Source organism: Miniopterus schreibersii, assembly GCF_964146895.1.
Source record: "Miniopterus schreibersii genome assembly, chromosome: X".
NCBI classification, from domain to species: Eukaryota; Metazoa; Chordata; class Mammalia; order Chiroptera; family Miniopteridae; genus Miniopterus; species Miniopterus schreibersii.
Genome location: NC_138104.1, coordinates 64252949 through 64273365, shown reverse-complemented (window position 1 = coordinate 64273365; position 20417 = coordinate 64252949).

The following is a 20417-nucleotide window of genomic DNA, read 5'->3' as shown; positions in this document are numbered from 1 at the left end:
ATGGGGGGCAGCACGGATGGGCTTAGACAATATTATGCTAAGTGAAATAAGCCGGTTAGAGAAAGACAAGTATTGCTTGATTTCACTCACATGTGGAACTTAAAATCAACTGATGGACAAAAGAGATCCAGGGACACTGAAGCATGGAACAAACTGATGATTCTCAGAGGGAAGGTGGGGGTAGGTGGGTGGCTGGGAAGGGATGAACCAAAGACCTTATAGGCATGTATGCAGAACCCATGGACACAGGCAATAGTGTGGTGGCGGCCCGGGTATATTTGTTTATGCTTTTCCATAAATTCCATTATATTCAAATACTTCACAGGCGATATGAGCATTTGTCACGGTTATTCAACTGTGAATTACGTCAAAGATTCAGACATAGTCCAAAGTGATCTAATGCGTTTATTAGCCTACGAAATAACATAAAATCAATGCATTTGTGTATGTTGCTTGCAACTTCTCTTTGGAAAGGTCTAGGCGTACTGCTTGAAAGAGGGTTGCATTGTTTAAACCTCTTGCAAAGTCTAGGACAGTGTTAGCAAGTCGTATACACGGAGGTTTAGGAAACACTGATTGAAGCGTAAAGCATACCTACTGCAGGAAAATCAAAACTATGTCATAGGTGTACAAACAAACATAACATAAAATCAATAGATTTGTGAATGGAAAGAGCACACCAATATTGGAACAGTGCCATTTTTCACAGGAGAGGTTTACAGAATGAGTCACCTGTGTATTATAAAAGGTTCATTTGAGTATGTTCCAGATAGCCAGTGCAGGAATTGCTAGATGGCATAACAGGCATTCAATACATTCGTGTATGTGAATAGCGAAGACAGTGGAGAAGAGTGTAGTTTCAGTGCTTCATTTTCCTTTGTACTGTCCCAAACTGGAGTGACTATTGTGAACAAAACTAGAAATGTGTACAAAAGACAGATGTGATACACCGTTCGTACCACAGTTACGATTACGAAATGGAAAGACACCTACTAACAGCGTAAACAATGGAGTAACAGACACTTTTTGTCACGATCATTACATTCGAATACTTCACTCGACACAGAACTTCTCTTGCTTATTCCCTCCAATGGCGAAACACACTCCAAATAATGCCTCTATTTTTATAAGACATACATAAAATGAATACATTTCTAAACGGGAAGAACAAACCAATATTGGAACAGTGTACTTTTAGCATTTAAATTGGCCGCCCAGTGTGTAGAGCTTGACTGGCCATTGTAGTATTAATTCCTATGAAGCGGTACTTTGCAAAGCTTTAAGTAAACACTAAAATTCATAATTGAGAATTGAATTAAATAATGAATGTTCGTGCATACTTCACCAGTCTATTCCATTATATTAACAGAGTTCACGGGACATATGAGCATTTCACACAGTAATGCAACTGAATTACGTCAGAGATCAAGGCTTACTCCAAAGTGATGTGATGTGTTTCTTAGTCCGTGTAATAACCTAAAATCAATACATGTGGTATATGCTCCTGGCAATGTTTGTAAGGAAAGGTCTAGTTTTAGCGCCTGAATGAGTTTGGCAGTGCTTGCACTGTTAGCAAAGCTTATGTACGTGCAGCATTAGAAAGTTGAATACCCAGAGGATTTGGAAACACTGACGCAGAAACAGCAGCTACCGCATGAAAATCCAAACTCTGTAATCGGTTTTCCAACATGCTCTCATACTCCATGGCTTTAGCGAGTAACGCGAAACAGAAGATAGCCTTTTACAGAGTGATTCACCCGTGTATTATCAAAAGTTTATTGGAATATGTTCCCGAGAGATAGTGCACGAATTACTTGATGACACAATATGCATTCAATCCATTTGTACATGCTAATAGACAGGCAGTGTAGAAGACTTGCAACTCGTATTGATTTCTTCTGACACTGAAGTGAATATTCTGAACACAGCGTGAAAGTCGTACACAGCACAGATGTGAAAGAGGGTTTGGAGCACAATTATGATTACCCAATGAAACACCTACGATGTATACAACGGTGTATCACGCACCTTTTGTAAAGGTCATTAAATAATAATAATTCACAGAAGTAAGGAGCACTCGACACAGGACTTCTCTTGTGTAGTCTTTAAAATATTGAAACACTTTCTAATTAGTGCCTCTACTCTCCAAAGACATAACGTCTATACATCAGTAAAAGTTAATAGAAAACCAATATTGGAACTGTTTGGTTTTAGCGTTTCAATGAGCAGCTCATCGTGTAAAACTTGACCGACCATTTTAAAAGTAATTCGTACAAAGCGGTATTTTGGCAAAGTTTGAAGCAAACACTGAAATTCATGAATGACGGTGTGGACAGAACTGGAAAATATTAGGCAAAACGAAAGGAGCCAGGCAGAGGAAGACAAACATCGCATGATCTCACTTTTCTGTGGAAGCTAAAGAACGTAATAAGCTGATGGACAGGATAGATTCAATGACGTGGCAGCATGGATCAGACCGAAGAGTCTCAGATTGCGGGTGGGGTGGGGGGGCGACGGGTGGGTGGAGGGGGAGAGAGTAACCGAAGAATTGCTATCCGTCCGTATATGACTCACCCAAGGGCACGGACAGGGGTGTGATGAGGGACTGGGGAGGTGATGTGGGCTGGGTGGAATGGGCCAAGGGGGAGAAAAATGGACATCTGTAACATCTTGAACAATAACAAGTAAATATCAATGAAAGTAAAATGGTTGGCTTTCATGTTAAACACATAAACTAAAATTCATGAATGAGAAAGAAGCTAAATGTAAGTGAACGTTCGCTCATGCTCCCCCTTTAAATACCATTCAGTTAAAAGACTTCACCAGCGACATGAGCATTCCTCACAGTAATTCAACTGTGAATGAGGGGAAAGATTGAGACATAGTCCAACGTGAGGTAATGCGTGTATTAGTCTATGAAATAACTTGCAATCAATATGTTTGGATAGGCTACTTGCAACGTCTACTGGGAAAGTTTTGATTTTCGTGCTTGAATGAGTTTTGCAATGTTTAAGCCTCTAGGACAGTCTGGGTACAGCATTAGAATGTTTTTTAAGGAGAGGGTTTGGAAACACTGATGGAAGCACAAACTCTATCAACTGCATGAAAACCCAAAGTACTTAATATGTGTTTGAACGTGTTCTTTCAGGAAACGGCTTGACATGATGAGACTAAGCGGAAGATATTAGCACTTTGCGGACTGATTCACCTGTGAATGATCACAGATTTATGCGAATACGTACCAAGGTAGTTCATGTATGAATACTTGATGACACAACATGTATTCAATACACTGTTACATGCTAATCTCAATGACAGTTCAGAAGAGTGTTGTTTTAGTGTTTCAAGTTACCTAGCACTGTTTAACACTGGAGTTGAGTTTCTGAACACACATTGTGAAGGATGAACACAACACAGATGTGCAACAACACTGTGCTTAGCAGAATTAGGATAGCCAAAGGAAACACCTGCTATCTATGGAAACAATGGGACAAAATGCACCTTTTGTAAACATCATTACATGATACTTCACAGAAGCAGTGAGTCCTCGACAGAAAATCTCTCTTGCGGATTCTTTCGAATAGTGAAACGCTTTCCAATTCATGCCCCCTATGTTTCTAAGGCATAACGTCGGTCCATTTGTACGTGTTAAGCGCTAACCGGTATTGGAACCGCGGCGTTTTAGCGTTTATATTTGCAGCTCACTGTGTAAAAGTTGACTGACCATTCCAAAAATCAATTCAGACCAGGTGGGATTTTGTCAGTGTTAAGCAAACACTAAAAGTCATGAATGAGAAACTTAGAAAGTAGTAACTGTTTGATCATACTCAGCTTTCAAATTCCATTAAATTAAAAGACTTCACTGGCAATATGAGAACTGCAAAGAGTAATTCAACTGTAAAATTAGGTCAAAGATTGAGACAAAAGTGTCCAAAGTGAGCTAACCTGTGTATTAGTCTTTGAAATAACATCAAATCAATACATTTGTATCTGCTACTGGCAACGCCTGCTGGGACATGTTTGGCTGTAGTCCTGGAATGACTTTAGCATTGTTTAAACCTCTAGCAAAGGCTATGTACAGTGTTGGAAAGTGGAACAGGCAGAGGATTTGGAAACACTGATTGAAACAGAAAGTATACCTAGAGCATGCAAATCCAAACGATTTCATAAGGAAATATTGAGAGGTGGCGTAAGGGGGAAAAGGGCATTAAATAAAGTAGATCTCAAGAGTAACCTTAAATGTAAACTGAAGAAGTGCTCCAATCAAAAGACGTGAGGTAGCCGAATGGATAAGAAAACAGGCCCCAAACACGTACCCTCTGCAAGAGACCCACCTGAGAGCAAAACATTCACAGAAGCTAAAAGCGAAAGGATGGGAAAAAATATTCCCTGCAAATGGAAATAAACAACGAGGTTAGCATTACGTATTTCTGACAAACTAAGCTTACAGACCATAACAAGAGACAAAGGTGGTCACTACATTACAATAAAGGAATCAATCCAGCAGGAGGAAATAACACATCAATATACATGCACCCAATAGAGGAGCGCATACATATGTAAGAGATTAATTCATTCGTGGACTTTAAGGCAGAGATCTACAGCAGACAATCATAGTGGAATATTTTAACACCCCACTGTCATCATTTTACTGATGATCAAGACAAAATGTCAACAGGGAAACACAGGTCTTAAATGACACACTGGATCTAATGGGTTTCATTGATATTTACAGAACCGTTCATCCCAAAGCAGCAGAAGACACAAACTTCTCGAGTGCACGCGGCACATTTTCAAAAATAGACTACATGTTAGGGCACAAGGCGAGGCAATACAAACTCCACTGAAGACTGAAAAGCTTATCAAACACCTTCTCAGATCACAATGCCATGAACCTAGAAATCAATCTTTGATAAAGAGGAAGATATAAACGAATGGAAGAATAGGCCATGTTCCCGGACTGGAAGAATTAATAGCATTCAAAGGTCTATATTCCCCAACGCAATTTACAAATTCAAATGCATTTTGGAATAAAATACCAACAGCATATTTCACAGAGCTATAACAAATACTCCAAAACATTATACGGAAACAAATGAGGCCCCAAATAGCAGCAGCCCTCTGGAGAACAAAGAGCAGAGAGGGAGGGATCACTTAACCGGATATCAAACTGTACTACTAAGCCACTGTAATCAAAACAGCCTGGTACTGGTACCACAACAGACATGCGAAGCTCAACGGCATAGAACAGAGAGCCCAGAAAGAGACCAAAAGCATTATGGTCAGTTAATAATTGACAAAGGAGGCAAGAGTAAAGGACAGTGGAGTAAAGGTAGACTCTTCACTAAATGGTGCTAGGAAAATTGAACAACTACCTTTCAAAAAAGGAAACTAGACCACCAACTTACACCATACACCAAAATAAATTCAAAATGGATCAAAGGCTTACATGTAAGTTGTGGAACTACTGTTTGAGAGAACATATTTGCCAAACACACATCTGATACAGGGTTAATATCCAAAATACGTAGGGAACTCATACAATCCAATTAAAAACCGGGCTAAGTACCTAATAGGTACTTCTGCAAAGAGGACAACATATAGATGGCCAAAGACATGTGAGAAAATGCTCAGCGCCACTAATCAGAGAAATGCAAATTGAAACCACGGTGAGGTATCACTTCACACCTGTAAGAACGGCTACCATCAACAAATCCACAAAGGACATGTGCCGTGAGGATGTGGAGAAAGGGGAGCCTTACTTAGTACACTGCCGGTGGGAATGCAGACTTGTGCAGCCGCTACGGAAAACAGTCTGGAGGTGCCTCGAATAAATGAAAATGGGACCATCTTTTCACCTAGTGATCTCACTTCTAGGAATATATCTTAAGATATAGTCTTAAAAAAAAATAATCAGAAAGAATAGATGCACCCCTTTGTTCATAGTAGCGCGTGTGACCATAGCTAAAACCTAGAAACGGCCCAAGCATCCATCAGCAGAGGAGTGGATAAAAAAACTGTGGGACAGTTACACCGTGGAGTACCACACAGCTGTAAAGAAGAAGGATCTCATACCATGGGGGGCAGCACGGATGGGCTTAGACAATATTATGCTAAGTGAAATAAGCCGGTTAGAGAAAGAGAAGTATTGCTTGATTTCACTCACATGTGGAACTTAAAATCAACTGATGGACAAAAGAGATCCAGGGACACTGAAGCATGGAACAAACTGATGATTCTCAGAGGGAAGGTGGGGGTAGGTGGGTGGCTGGGAAGGGATGAACCAAAGACCTTATATGCATGTATGCAGAACCCATGGACAGAGGCAATAGTGTGGTGGCGGCCCGGGTATATTTGTTTATGCTTTTCCATAAATTCCATTATATTCAAATACTTCACAGGCGATATGAGCATTTGTCACGGTTATTCAACTGTGAATTACGTCAAAGATTCAGACATAGTCCAAAGTGATCTAATGCGTTTATTAGCCTACGAAATAACATAAAATCAATGCATTTGTGTATGTTGCTTGCAACTCCTCTTTGGAAAGGTCTAGGCGTACTGCTTGAAAGAGGGTTGCATTGTTTAAACCTCTTGCAAAGTCTAGGACAGTGTTAGCAAGTCGTATACACGGAGGTTTAGGAAACACTGATTGAAGCGTAAAGCATACCTACTGCAGGAAAATCAAAACTATGTCATAGGTGTACAAACAAACATAACATAAAATCAATAGATTTGTGAATGGAAAGAGCACACCAATATTGGAACAGTGCCATTTTTCACAGGAGAGGTTTACAGAATGAGTCACCTGTGTATTATAAAAGGTTCATTTGAGTATGTTCCAGATAGCCAGTGCAGGAATTGCTAGATGGCATAACAGGCATTCAATACATTCGTGTATGTGAATAGCGAAGACAGTGGAGAAGAGTGTAGTTTCAGTGCTTCATTTTCCTTTGTACTGTCCCAAACTGGAGTGACTATTGTGAACAAAACTAGAAATGTGTACAAAAGACAGATGTGATACACCGTTCGTACCACAGTTACGATTACGAAATGGAAAGACACCTACTAACAGCGTAAACAATGGAGTAACAGACACTTTTTGTCACGATCATTACATTCGAATACTTCACTCGACACAGAACTTCTCTTGCTTATTCCCTCCAATGGCGAAACACACTCCAAATAATGCCTCTATTTTTATAAGACATACATAAAATGAATACATTTCTAAACGGGAAGAACAAACCAATATTGGAACAGTGTACTTTTAGCATTTAAATTGGCCGCCCAGTGTGTAGAGCTTGACTGGCCATTGTAGTATTAATTCCTATGAAGCGGTACTTTGCAAAGCTTTAAGTAAACACTAAAATTCATAATTGAGAATTGAATTAAATAATGAATGTTCGTGCATACTTCACCAGTCTATTCCATTATATTAACAGAGTTCACGGGACATATGAGCATTTCACACAGTAATGCAACTGAATTACTTCAGAGATCAAGGCTTACTCCAATGTGATGTGATGTGTTTCTTAGTCCATGTAATAACCTAAAATCAATACATGTGGTATATGCTCCTGGCTATGTTTGTAAGGAAAGGTCTAGTTTTAGCGCCTGAATCAGTTTGGCAGTGCTTGTACTGTTAGCAAAGCTTATGTACGTGCAGCATTAGAAAGTTGAATACCCAGAGGATTTGGAAACACTGACGCAGAAACAGCAGCTACCGCATGAAAATCCAAACTCTGTAATCGGTTTTCCAACATGCTCTCATACTCCATGGCTTTAGCGAGTAACGCGAAACAGAAGATAGCCTTTTACAGAGTGATTCACCCGTGTATTATCAAAAGTTTATTGGAATATGTTCCCGAGAGATAGTGCACGAATTACTTGATGACACAATATGAATTCAATCCATTTGTACATGCTAATAGACAGGCAGTTTAGAAGACTTGCAACTCGTATTGATTTCTTCTGACACTGAAGTGAATATTCTGAACACAGCGTGAAAGTCGTACACAGCACAGATGTGAAAGAGGGTTTGGAGCACAATTATGATTACCCAATGAAACACCTACGATGTATACAACGGTGTATCACGCACCTTTTGTAAAGGTCATTAAATAATAATAATTCACAGAAGTAAGGAGCACTCGACACAGGACTTCTCTTGTGTAGTCTTTAAAATATTGAAACACTTTCTAATTAGTGCCTCTACTCTCCAAAGACATAACGTCTATACATCAGTAAAAGTTAATAGAAAACCAATATTGGAACTGTTTGGTTTTAGCGTTTCAATGAGCAGCTCATCGTGTAAAACTTGACCGACCATTTTAAAAGTAATTCGTACAAAGCGGTATTTTGGCAAAGTTTGAAGCAAACACTGAAATTCATGAATGACGGTGTGGACAGAACTGGAAAATATTAGGCAAAACGAAAGGAGCCAGGCAGAGGAAGACAAACATCGCATGATCTCACTTTTCTGTGGAAGCTAAAGAACGTAATAAGCTGATGGACAGGATAGATTCAATGACGTGGCAGCATGGATCAGACCGAAGAGTCTCAGATTGCGGGTGGGGTGGGGGGGCGACGGGTGGGTGGAGGGGGAGAGAGTAACCGAAGAATTGCTATCCGTCCGTATATGACTCACCCAAGGGCACGGACAAGGGTGTGATGAGGGACTGGGGAGGTGATGTGGGCTGGGTGGAATGGGCCAAGGGGGAGAAAAATGGACATCTGTAACATCTTGAACAATAACAAGTAAATATCAATGAAAGTAAAATGGTTGGCTTTCATGTTAAACACATAAACTAAAATTCATGAATGAGAAAGAAGCTAAATGTAAGTGAACGTTCGCTCATGCTCCCCCTTTAAATACCATTCAGTTAAAAGACTTCACCAGCGACATGAGCATTCCTCACAGTAATTCAACTGTGAATGAGGGGAAAGATTGAGACATAGTCCAACGTGATGTAATGCGTGTATTAGTCTATGAAATAACTTGCAATCAATATGTTTGGATAGGCTACTTGCAACGTCTACTGGGAAAGTTTTGATTTTCGTGCTTGAATGAGTTTTGCAATGTTTAAGCCTCTAGGACAGTCTGGGTACAGCATTAGAATGTTTTTTAAGGAGAGGGTTTGGAAACACTGATGGAAGCACAAACTCTATCAACTGCATGAAAACCCAAAGTACTTAATATGTGTTTGAACGTGTTCTTTCAGGAAACGGCTTGACATGATGAGACTAAGCGGAAGATATTAGCACTTTGCGGACTGATTCACCTGTGAATGATCACAGATTTATGCGAATACGTACCAAGGTAGTTCATGTATGAATACTTGATGACACAACATGTATTCAATACACTGTTACATGCTAATCTCAATGACAGTTCAGAAGAGTGTTGTTTTAGTGTTTCAAGTTACCTAGCACTGTTTAACACTGGAGTTGAGTTTCTGAACACACATTGTGAAGGATGAACACAACACAGATGTGCAACAACACTGTGCTTAGCAGAATTAGGATAGCCAAAGGAAACACCTGCTATCTATGGAAACAATGGGACAAAATGCACCTTTTGTAAACATCATTACATGATACTTCACAGAAGCAGTGAGTCCTCGACAGAAAATCTCTCTTGCGGATTCTTTCGAATAGTGAAACGCTTTCCAATTCATGCCCCCTATGTTTCTAAGGCATAACGTCGGTCCATTTGTACGTGTTAAGCGCTAACCAGTATTGGAACCGCGGCGTTTTAGCGTTTATATTTGCAGCTCACTGTGTAAAAGTTGACTGACCATTCCAAAAATCAATTCAGACCAGGTGGGATTTTGTCAGTGTTAAGCAAACACTAAAAGTCATGAATGAGAAACTTAGAAAGTAGTAACTGTTTGATCATACTCAGCTTTCAAATTCCATTAAATTAAAAGACTTCACTGGCAATATGAGAACTGCAAAGAGTAATTCAACTGTAAAATTAGGTCAAAGATTGAGACAAAAGTGTCCAAAGTGAGCTAACCTGTGTATTAGTCTTTGAAATAACATCAAATCAATACATTTGTATCTGCTACTGGCAACGCCTGCTGGGACATGTTTGGCTGTAGTCCTGGAATGACTTTAGCATTGTTTAAACCTCTAGCAAAGGCTATGTACAGTGTTGGAAAGTGGAACAGGCAGAGGATTTGGAAACACTGATTGAAACAGAAAGTATACCTAGAGCATGCAAATCCAAACGATTTCATAAGGAAATATTGAGAGGTGGCGTAAGGGGGAAAAGGGCATTAAATAAAGTAGATCTCAAGAGTAACCTTAAATGTAAACTGAAGAAGTGCTCCAATCAAAAGACGTGAGGTAGCCGAATGGATAAGAAAACAGGCCCCAAACACGTACCCTCTGCAAGAGACCCACCTGAGAGCAAAACATTCACAGAAGCTAAAAGCGAAAGGATGGGAAAAAATATTCCCTGCAAATGGAAATAAACAACGAGGTTAGCATTACGTATTTCTGACAAACTAAGCTTACAGACCATAACAAGAGACAAAGGTGGTCACTACATTACAATAAAGGAATCAATCCAGCAGGAGGAAATAACACATCAATATACATGCACCCAATAGAGGAGCGCATACATATGTAAGAGATTAATTCATTCGTGGACTTTAAGGCAGAGATCTACAGCAGACAATCATAGTGGAATATTTTAACACCCCACTGTCATCATTTTACTGATGATCAAGACAAAATGTCAACAGGGAAACACAGGTCTTAAATGACACACTGGATCTAATGGGTTTCATTGATATTTACAGAACCGTTCATCCCAAAGCAGCAGAAGACACAAACTTCTCGAGTGCACGCGGCACATTTTCAAAAATAGACTACATGTTAGGGCACAAGGCGAGGCAATACAAACTCCACTGAAGACTGAAAAGCTTATCAAACACCTTCTCAGATCACAATGCCATGAACCTAGAAATCAATCTTTGATAAAGAGGAAGATATAAACGAATGGAAGAATAGGCCATGTTCCCGGACTGGAAGAATTAATAGCATTCAAAGGTCTATATTCCCCAACGCAATTTACAAATTCAAATGCATTTTGGAATAAAATACCAACAGCATATTTCACAGAGCTATAACAAATACTCCAAAACATTATACGGAAACAAATGAGGCCCCAAATAGCAGCAGCCCTCTGGAGAACAAAGAGCAGAGAGGGAGGGATCACTTAACCGGATATCAAACTGTACTACTAAGCCACTGTAATCAAAACAGCCTGGTACTGGTACCACAACAGACATGCGAAGCTCAACGGCATAGAACAGAGAGCCCAGAAAGAGACCAAAAGCATTATGGTCAGTTAATAATTGACAAAGGAGGCAAGAGTAAAGGACAGTGGAGTAAAGGTAGACTCTTCACTAAATGGTGCTAGGAAAATTGAACAACTACCTTTCAAAAAAGGAAACTAGACCACCAACTTACACCATACACCAAAATAAATTCAAAATGGATCAAAGGCTTACATGTAAGTTGTGGAACTACTGTTTGAGAGAACATATTTGCCAAACACACATCTGATACAGGGTTAATATCCAAAATACGTAGGGAACTCATACAATCCAATTAAAAACCGGGCTAAGTACCTAATAGGTACTTCTGCAAAGAGGACAACATATAGATGGCCAAAGACATGTGAGAAAATGCTCAGCGCCACTAATCAGAGAAATGCAAATTGAAACCACGGTGAGGTATCACTTCACACCTGTAAGAACGGCTACCATCAACAAATCCACAAAGGACATGTGCCGTGAGGATGTGGAGAAAGGGGAGCCTTACTTAGTACACTGCCGGTGGGAATGCAGACTTGTGCAGCCGCTACGGAAAACAGTCTGGAGGTGCCTCGAATAAATGAAAATGGGACCATCTTTTCACCTAGTGATCTCACTTCTAGGAATATATCTTAAGATATAGTCTTAAAAAAAAATAATCAGAAAGAATAGATGCACCCCTTTGTTCATAGTAGCGCGTGTGACCATAGCTAAAACCTAGAAACGGCCCAAGCATCCATCAGCAGAGGAGTGGATAAAAAAGCTGTGGGACAGTTACACCGTGGAGTACCACACAGCTGTAAAGAAGAAGGATCTCATACCATGGGGGGCAGCACGGATGGGCTTAGACAATATTATGCTAAGTGAAATAAGCCGGTTAGAGAAAGACAAGTATTGCTTGATTTCACTCACATGTGGAACTTAAAATCAACTGATGGACAAAAGAGATCCAGGGACACTGAAGCATGGAACAAACTGATGATTCTCAGAGGGAAGGTGGGGGTAGGTGGGTGGCTGGGAAGGGATGAACCAAAGACCTTATAGGCATGTATGCAGAACCCATGGACACAGGCAATAGTGTGGTGGCGGCCCGGGTATATTTGTTTATGCTTTTCCATAAATTCCATTATATTCAAATACTTCACAGGCGATATGAGCATTTGTCACGGTTATTCAACTGTGAATTACGTCAAAGATTCAGACATAGTCCAAAGTGATCTAATGCGTTTATTAGCCTACGAAATAACATAAAATCAATGCATTTGTGTATGTTGCTTGCAACTTCTCTTTGGAAAGGTCTAGGCGTACTGCTTGAAAGAGGGTTGCATTGTTTAAACCTCTTGCAAAGTCTAGGACAGTGTTAGCAAGTCGTATACACGGAGGTTTAGGAAACACTGATTGAAGCGTAAAGCATACCTACTGCAGGAAAATCAAAACTATGTCATAGGTGTACAAACAAACATAACATAAAATCAATAGATTTGTGAATGGAAAGAGCACACCAATATTGGAACAGTGCCATTTTTCACAGGAGAGGTTTACAGAATGAGTCACCTGTGTATTATAAAAGGTTCATTTGAGTATGTTCCAGATAGCCAGTGCAGGAATTGCTAGATGGCATAACAGGCATTCAATACATTCGTGTATGTGAATAGCGAAGACAGTGGAGAAGAGTGTAGTTTCAGTGCTTCATTTTCCTTTGTACTGTCCCAAACTGGAGTGACTATTGTGAACAAGACTAGAAATGTGTACAAAAGACAGATGTGATACACCGTTCGTACCACAGTTACGATTACGAAATGGAAAGACACCTACTAACAGCGTAAACAATGGAGTAAGAGACACTTTTTGTCACGATCATTACATTCGAATACTTCACTCGACACAGAACTTCTCTTGCTTATTCCCTCCAATGGCGAAACACACTCCAAATAATGCCTCTATTTTTATAAGACATACATAAAATGAATACATTTCTAAACGGGAAGAACAAACCAATATTGGAACAGTGTACTTTTAGCATTTAAATTGGCCGCCCAGTGTGTAGAGCTTGACTGGCCATTGTAGTATTAATTCCTATGAAGCGGTACTTTGCAAAGCTTTAAGTAAACACTAAAATTCATAATTGAGAATTGAATTAAATAATGAATGTTCGTGCATACTTCACCAGTCTATTCCATTATATCAACAGAGTTCACGGGACATATGAGCATTTCACACAGTAATGCAACTGAATTACGTCAGAGATCAAGGCTTACTCCAATGTGATGTGATGTGTTTCTTAGTCCGTGTAATAACCTAAAATCAATACATGTGGTATATGCTCCTGGCTATGTTTGTAAGGAAAGGTCTAGTTTTAGCGCCTGAATGAGTTTGGCAGTGCTTGCACTGTTAGCAAAGCTTATGTACGTGCAGCATTAGAAAGTTGAATACACAGAGGATTTGGAAACACTGACGCAGAAACAGCAGCTACCGCATGAAAATCCAAACTCTGTAATCGGTTTTCCAACATGCTCTCATACTACATGGCTTTAGCGAGTAACGCGAAACAGAAGATAGCCTTTTACAGAGTGATTCACCCGTGTATTATCAAAAGTTTATTGGAATATGTTCCCGAGAGATAGTGCACGAATTACTTGATGACACAATATGCATTCAATCCATTTGTACATGCTAATAGACAGGCAGTTTAGAAGACTTGCAACTCGTATTGATTTCTTCTGACACTGAAGTGAATATTCTGAACACAGCGTGAAAGTCGTACACAGCACAGATGTGAAAGAGGGTTTGGAGCACAATTATGATTACCCAATGAAACACCTACGATGTATACAACGGTGTATCACGCACCTTTTGTAAAGGTCATTAAATAATAATAATTCACAGAAGTAAGGAGCACTCGACACAGGACTTCTCTTGTGTAGTCTTTAAAATATTGAAACACTTTCTAATTAGTGCCTCTACTCTCCAAAGACATAACGTCTATACATCAGTAAAAGTTAATAGAAAACCAATATTGGAACTGTTTGGTTTTAGCGTTTCAATGAGCAGCTCATCGTGTAAAACTTGACCGACCATTTTAAAAGTAATTCGTACAAAGCGGTATTTTGGCAAAGTTTGAAGCAAACACTGAAATTCATGAATGACGGTGTGGACAGAACTGGAAAATATTAGGCAAAACGAAAGGAGCCAGGCAGAGGAAGACAAACATCGCATGATCTCACTTTTCTGTGGAAGCTAAAGAACGTAATAAGCTGATGGACAGGATAGATTCAATGACGTGGCAGCATGGATCAGACCGAAGAGTCTCAGATTGCGGGTGGGGTGGGGGGGCGACGGGTGGGTGGAGGGGGAGAGAGTAACCGAAGAATTGCTATCCGTCCGTATATGACTCACCCAAGGGCACGGACAAGGGTGTGATGAGGGACTGGGGAGGTGATGTGGGCTGGGTGGAATGGGCCAAGGGGGAGAAAAATGGACATCTGTAACATCTTGAACAATAACAAGTAAATATCAATGAAAGTAAAATGGTTGGCTTTCATGTTAAACACATAAACTAAAATTCATGAATGAGAAAGAAGCTAAATGTAAGTGAACGTTCGCTCATGCTCCCCCTTTAAATACCATTCAGTTAAAAGACTTCACCAGCGACATGAGCATTCCTCACAGTAATTCAACTGTGAATGAGGGGAAAGATTGAGACATAGTCCAACGTGATGTAATGCGTGTATTAGTCTATGAAATAACTTGCAATCAATATGTTTGGATAGGCTACTTGCAACGTCTACTGGGAAAGTTTTGATTTTCGTGCTTGAATGAGTTTTGCAATGTTTAAGCCTCTAGGACAGTCTGGGTACAGCATTAGAATGTTTTTTAAGGAGAGGGTTTGGAAACACTGATGGAAGCACAAACTCTATCAACTGCATGAAAACCCAAAGTACTTAATATGTGTTTGAACGTGTTCTTTCAGGAAACGGCTTGACATGATGAGACTAAGCGGAAGATATTAGCACTTTGCGGACTGATTCACCTGTGAATGATCACAGATTTATGCGAATACGTACCAAGGTAGTTCATGTATGAATACTTGATGACACAACATGTATTCAATACACTGTTACATGCTAATCTCAATGACAGTTAAGAAGAGTGTTGTTTTAGTGTTTCAAGTTACCTAGCACTGTTTAACACTGGAGTTGAGTTTCTGAACACACATTGTGAAGGATGTACACAACACAGATGTGCAACAACACTGTGCTTAGCAGAATTAGGATAGCCAAAGGAAACACCTGCTATCTATGGAAACAATGGGACAAAATGCACCTTTTGTAAACATCATTACATGATACTTCACAGAAGCAGTGAGTCCTCGACAGAAACTCTCTCTTGCGGATTCTTTCGAATAGTGAAACGCTTTCCAATTCATGCCCCCTATGTTTCTAAGGCATAACGTCGGTCCACTTGTACGTGTTAAGCGCTAACCGGTATTGGAACCGCGGCGTTTTAGCGTTTATATTTGCAGCTCACTGTGTAAAAGTTGACTGACCATTCTAAAAATCAATTCAGACCAGGTGGGATTTTGTCAGTGTTAAGCAAACACTAAAAGTCATGAATGAGAAACTTAGAAAGTAGTAACTGTTTGATCATACTCAGCTTTCAAATTCCATTAAATTAAAAGACTTCACTGGCAATATGAGAACTGCAAAGAGTAATTCAACTGTAAAATTAGGTCAAAGATTGAGACAAAAGTGTCCAAAGTGAGCTAACCTGTGTATTAGTCTTTGAAATAACATCAAATCAATACATTTGTATCTGCTACTGGCAACGCCTGCTGGGACATGTTTGGCTGTAGTCCTGGAATGACTTTAGCATTGTTTAAACCTCTAGCAAAGGCTATGTACAGTGTTGGAAAGTGGAACAGGCAGAGGATTTGGAAACACTGATTGAAACAGAAAGTATACCTAGAGCATGCAAATCCAAACGATTTCATAAGGAAATATTGAGAGGTGGCGTAAGGGGGAAAAGGGCATTAAATAAAGTAGATCTCAAGAGTAACCTTAAATGTAAACTGAAGAAGTGCTCCAATCAAAAGACGTGAGGTAGCCGAATGGATAAGAAAACAGGCCCCAAACACGTACCCTCTGCAAGAGACCCACCTGAGAGCAAAACATTCACAGAAGCTAAAAGCGAAAGGATGGGAAAAAATATTCCCTGCAAATGGAAATAAACAACGAGGTTAGCATTACGTATTTCTGACAAACTAAGCTTACAGACCATAACAAGAGAAAAAGGTGGTCACTACATTACAATAAAGGAATCAATCCAGCAGGAGGAAATAACACATCAATATACATGCACCCAATAGAGGAGCGCATACATATGTAAGAGATTAATTCATTCGTGGACTTTAAGGCAGAGATCTACAGCAGACAATCATAGTGGAATATTTTAACACCCCACTGTCATCATTTTACTGATGATCAAGACAAAATGTCAACAGGGAAACACAGGTCTTAAATGACACACTGGATCTAATGGGTTTCATTGATATTTACAGAACCGTTCATCCCAAAGCAGCAGAAGACACAAACTTCTCGAGTGCACGCGGCACATTTTCAAAAATAGACTACATGTTAGGGCACAAGGCGAGGCAATACAAACTCCACTGAAGACTGAAAAGCTTATCAAACACCTTCTCAGATCACAATGCCATGAACCTAGAAATCAATCTTTGATAAAGAGGAAGATATAAACGAATGGAAGAATAGGCCATGTTCCCGGACTGGAAGAATTAATAGCATTCAAAGGTCTATATTCCCCAACGCAATTTACAAATTCAAATGCATTTTGGAATAAAATACCAACAGCATATTTCACAGAGCTATAACAAATACTCCAAAACATTATACGGAAACAAGAGAGGCCCCAAATAGCAGCAGCCCTCTGGAGAACAAAGAGCAGAGAGGGAGGGATCACTTAACCGGATATCAAACTGTACTACTAAGCCACTGTAATCAAAACAGCCTGGTACTGGTACCACAACAGACATGCGAAGCTCAACGGCATAGAACAGAGAGCCCAGAAAGAGACCAAAAGCATTATGGTCAGTTAATAATTGACAAAGGAGGCAAGAGTAAAGGACAGTGGAGTAAAGGTAGACTCTTCACTAAATGGTGCTAGGAAAATTGAACAACTACCTTTCAAAAAAGGAAACTAGACCACCAACTTACACCATACACCAAAATAAATTCAAAATGGATCAAAGGCTTACATGTAAGTTGTGGAACTACTGTTTGAGAGAACATATTTGCCAAACACACATCTGATACAGGGTTAATATCCAAAATACGTAGGGAACTCATACAATCCAATTAAAAACCGGGCTAAGTACCTAATAGGTACTTCTGCAAAGAGGACAACATATAGATGGCCAAAGACATGTGAGAAAATGCTCAGCGCCACTAATCAGAGAAATGCAAATTGAAACCACGGTGAGGTATCACTTCACACCTGTAAGAACGGCTACCATCAACAAATCCACAAAGGACATGTGCCGTGAGGATGTGGAGAAAGGGGAGCCTTACTTAGTACACTGCCGGTGGGAATGCAGACTTGTGCAGCCGCTACGGAAAACAGTCTGGAGGTGCCTCGAATAAATGAAAATGGGACCATCTTTTCACCTAGTGATCTCACTTCTAGGAATATATCTTAAGATATAGTCTTAAAAAAAAATAATCAGAAAGAATAGATGCACCCCTTTGTTCATAGTAGCGCGTGTGACCATAGCTAAAACCTAGAAACGGCCCAAGCATCCATCAGCAGAGGAGTGGATAAAAAAACTGTGGGACAGTTACACCGTGGAGTACCACACAGCTGTAAAGAAGAAGGATCTCATACCATGGGGGGCAGCACGGATGGGCTTAGACAATATTATGCTAAGTGAAATAAGCCGGTTAGAGAAAGAGAAGTATTGCTTGATTTCACTCACATGTGGAACTTAAAATCAACTGATGGACAAAAGAGATCCAGGGACACTGAAGCATGGAACAAACTGATGATTCTCAGAGGGAAGGTGGGGGTAGGTGGGTGGCTGGGAAGGGATGAACCAAAGACCTTATATGCATGTATGCAGAACCCATGGACAGAGGCAATAGTGTGGTGGCGGCCCGGGTATATTTGTTTATGCTTTTCCATAAATTCCATTATATTCAAATACTTCACAGGCGATATGAGCATTTGTCACGGTTATTCAACTGTGAATTACGTCAAAGATTCAGACATAGTCCAAAGTGATCTAATGCGTTTATTAGCCTACGAAATAACATAAAATCAATGCATTTGTGTATGTTGCTTGCAACTTCTCTTTGGAAAGGTCTAGGCGTACTGCTTGAAAGAGGGTTGCATTGTTTAAACCTCTTGCAAAGTCTAGGACAGTGTTAGCAAGTCGTATACACGGAGGTTTAGGAAACACTGATTGAAGCGTAAAGCATACCTACTGCAGGAAAATCAAAACTATGTCATAGGTGTACAAACAAACATAACATAAAATCAATAGATTTGTGAATGGAAAGAGCACACCAATATTGGAACAGTGCCATTTTTCACAGGAGAGGTTTACAGAATGAGTCACCTGTGTATTATAAAAGGTTCATTTGAGTATGTTCCAGATAGCCAGTGCAGGAATTGCTAGATGGCATAACAGGCATTCAATACATTCGTGTATGTGAATAGCGAAGACAGTGGAGAAGAGTGTAGTTTCAGTGCTTCATTTTCCTTTGTACTGTCCCAAACTGGAGTGACTATTGTGAACAAAACTAGAAATGTGTACAAAAGACAGATGTGATACACCGTTCGTACCACAGTTACGATTACGAAATGGAAAGACACCTACTAACAGCGTAAACAATGGAGTAAGAGACACTTTTTGTCACGATCATTACATTCGAATACTTCACTCGACACAGAACTTCTCTTGCTTATTCCCTCCAATGGCGAAACACACTCCAAATAATGCCTCTATTTTTATAAGACATACATAAAATGAATACATTTCTAAACGGGAAGAACAAACCAATATTGGAACAGTGTACTTTTAGCATTTAAATTGGCCGCCCAGTGTGTAGAGCTTGACTGGCCATTGTAGTATTAATTCCTATGAAGCGGTACTTTGCAAAGCTTTAAGTAAACACTAAAATTCATAATTGAGAATTGAATTAAATAATGAATGTTCGTGCATACTTCACCAGTCTATTCCATTATATCAACAGAGTTCACGGGACATATGAGCATTTCACACAGTAATGCAACTGAATTACGTCAGAGATCAAGGCTTACTCCAATGTGATGTGATGTGTTTCTTAGTCCGTGTAATAACCTAAAATCAATACATGTGGTATATGCTCCTGGCTATGTTTGTAAGGAAAGGTCTAGTTTTAGCGCCTGAATGAGTTTGGCAGTGCTTGCACTGTTAGCAAAGCTTATGTACGTGCAGCATTAGAAAGTTGAATACACAGAGGATTTGGAAACACTGACGCAGAAACAGCAGCTACCGCATGAAAATCCAAACTCTGTAATCGGTTTTCCAACATGCTCTCATACTCCATGGCTTTAGCGAGTAACGCGAAACAGAAGATAGCCTTTTACAGAGTGATTCACCCGTGTATTATCAAAAGTTTATTGGAATATGTTCCCGAGAGATAGTGCACGAATTACTTGATGACACAATATGCATTCAATCCATTTGTACATGCTAATAGACAGGCAGTTTAGAAGACTTGCAACTCGTATTGATTTCTTCTGACACTGAAGTGAATATTCTGAACACAGCGTGAAAGTCGTACACAGCACAGATGTGAAAGAGGGTTTGGAGCACAATTATGATTACCCAATGAAACACCTACGATGTATACAACGGTGTATCACGCACTTTTTGTAAAGGTCATTAAATAATAATAATTCACAGAAGTAAGGAGCACTCGACACAGGACTTCTCTTGTGTAGTCTTTAAAATATTGAAACACTTTCTAATTAGTGCCTCTACTCTCCAAAGACATAACGTCTATACATCAGTAAAAGTTAATAGAAAAC